This window comes from Phycodurus eques, unplaced genomic scaffold, assembly GCF_024500275.1.
Source record: "Phycodurus eques isolate BA_2022a unplaced genomic scaffold, UOR_Pequ_1.1 contig_369, whole genome shotgun sequence".
NCBI classification, from domain to species: Eukaryota; Metazoa; Chordata; class Actinopteri; order Syngnathiformes; family Syngnathidae; genus Phycodurus; species Phycodurus eques.
Genome location: NW_026904366.1, coordinates 20001 through 22500, shown reverse-complemented (window position 1 = coordinate 22500; position 2500 = coordinate 20001).

The window sequence follows — 2500 nt, the reverse complement described above, 5'->3', positions numbered from 1 at the left end:
TTGCACAGTCTCAGCAAAGCCCAGCATTCATCCCAAAATGTAACAAAGTAGCCTTAATGCCCGAGGTCCATGCGGGAAATCAGAGCTCCCTTCCGGGACTCAGATGAGACGAGCTCCATGCTGGAAGTGAGAGCCCCATGCCTAATGCCCGAGGTCCATGCGGGAAATCAGAGCTCCCTTCCGGGTCTCAGATGAGACGAGCTCCATGCTGGAAGTCAGCGCTTAATGCCAGAGGTCCATGCGGGAAATCAGAGCTCCCTTCTGGGACTCAGATGAGACGAGCTCCATGCTGGAAGTCAGAGCTTAATGCCCGAGGTCCATGCGGGAAATAAGAGCTCCCTTCTGGGACTCAGATGAGACGAGCTCCATGCTGGAAGTCAGAGCTTAATGCCAGAGGTCCATGCGGGAAATCAGAGCTCCCTTCTGGGACTCAGATGAGACGAGCTCCATGCTGGAAGTCAGAGCGTAATGCCAGAGGTCCATGCGGGAAATCAGAGCTCCCTTCCGGGTCTCAGATGAGACGAGCTCCATGCTGGAAGTCAGCGCTTAATGCCAGAGGTCCATGCGGGAAATCAGAGCTCCCTTCTGGGACTCAGATGAGACGAGCTCCATGCAAGCCAAAGATCCCAAAATGCAGCGGCACTAAGTCCCAGCCTGGACCCCAAAACGGACCATCATGTATTCCAAAATGCAGCGGCACTCAGTCCCAAAACGGACCCGCATGGATCCCAAAATGCAGCGGCACTCAGTCCCAGCAAAGTACCAGCACGCATCCCAAAATGTCACAAAGTCGCCTATCCGGAGCTCACGCAAAGCATCTTGCACAGTCTCAGCAAAGCCCAGCATTCATCCCAAAATGTAACAAAGTAGCCTTAATGCCCGAGGTCCATGCGGGAAATCAGAGCTCCCTTCCGGGACTCAGATGAGACGAGCTCCATGCTGGAAGTGAGAGCCCCATGCCTAATGCCCGAGGTCCATGCGGGAAATCAGAGCTCCCTTCCGGGTCTCAGATGAGACGAGCTCCATGCTGGAAGTCAGCGCTTAATGCCAGAGGTCCATGCGGGAAATCAGAGCTCCCTTCTGGGACTCAGATGAGACGAGCTCCATGCTGGAAGTCAGAGCTTAATGCCCGAGGTCCATGCGGGAAATAAGAGCTCCCTTCTGGGACTCAGATGAGACGAGCTCCATGCTGGAAGTCAGAGCTTAATGCCAGAGGTCCATGCGGGAAATCAGAGCTCCCTTCTGGGACTCAGATGAGACGAGCTCCATGCTGGAAGTCAGAGCGTAATGCCAGAGGTCCATGCGGGAAATCAGAGCTCCCTTCCGGGTCTCAGATGAGACGAGCTCCATGCTGGAAGTCAGCGCTTAATGCCAGAGGTCCATGCGGGAAATCAGAGCTCCCTTCTGGGACTCAGATGAGACGAGCTCCATGCAAGCCAAAGATCCCAAAATGCAGCGGCACTAAGTCCCAGCCTGGACCCCAAAACGGACCATCATGTATTCCAAAATGCAGCGGCACTCAGTCCCAAAACGGACCCGCATGGATCCCAAAACGCAGCGGCACTCAGTCCCAGCAAAGTACCAGCACGCATCCCAAAATGTCACAAAGTCGCCTATCCGGAGCTCACGCAAAGCATCTTGCACAGTCTCAGCAAAGCCCAGCATTTATCCCAAAATGTAACAAAGTAGCCTATCCGGAGGTCACCCAGATCGGGGAAAGTGTACAAGTGTTTGATTCCGCCAGTGATGCCCTAAAATGTGAATAACTATCCCGAAAACTTGCTCCATTCAAATGAATGGCGTTTCTACCAGAGGCCGTTTACGGGTGTAGTACCGATTTCGGTCGTGCGGGGCGCTGCAGACATGTCTTTCCTACACCCCTCAGTGTGGTGGCCTTGGCTGTCAAGTCTTTATTTTCGTCGATAGACTTTTCGGGGCAGTCGACGGGATATTGAGGAGACACGTTTTCAGTACATTGACTCTGTCTGCGTTTGGCACTTGGGAGACTTAGGATTTGGTCGCCTCTTATCCTTTTGATTTTTTCGCCTTCTCCACGACACTCGGGCCGGCATGGGGAGAGCGCGCGCGCAGCGTGAACGGGCCGCTCCCTCCCTCCCGCCCGACCCCTACCCCGACCGAATGGCACTCGTGACCCGCCCTTGGGGGGCCCCCGCCGGCCGGCCCGGCCCTGCGCCGGTGCCGGTGCGGGCGGGCGGTTCCCCCAGCCTGCGGGTTCGCATCGTCGGCCTCCGAAGGCGGCGCTCTCGCGTTCGCGGGCACGCTAGGCAGGCCGTGGCTCCAAGGCGAGACCGAGAAGCTCCGTCTCCCCGCCGCACAGCAGTCCTCCTCCGGTGCCCGCCGCGCCCGGTCTGCGTCAGCCGGCCACTGGCGTCTGCCGTCCGTTGACCCTCGCGCGGCGGGCCTCCCGGCGAGCGCGCACCCTCTCGAAGTCGTCCCAGACGGACGAGCGCGGGCTTTAATGGCCCGCCTCTCCAGCTTC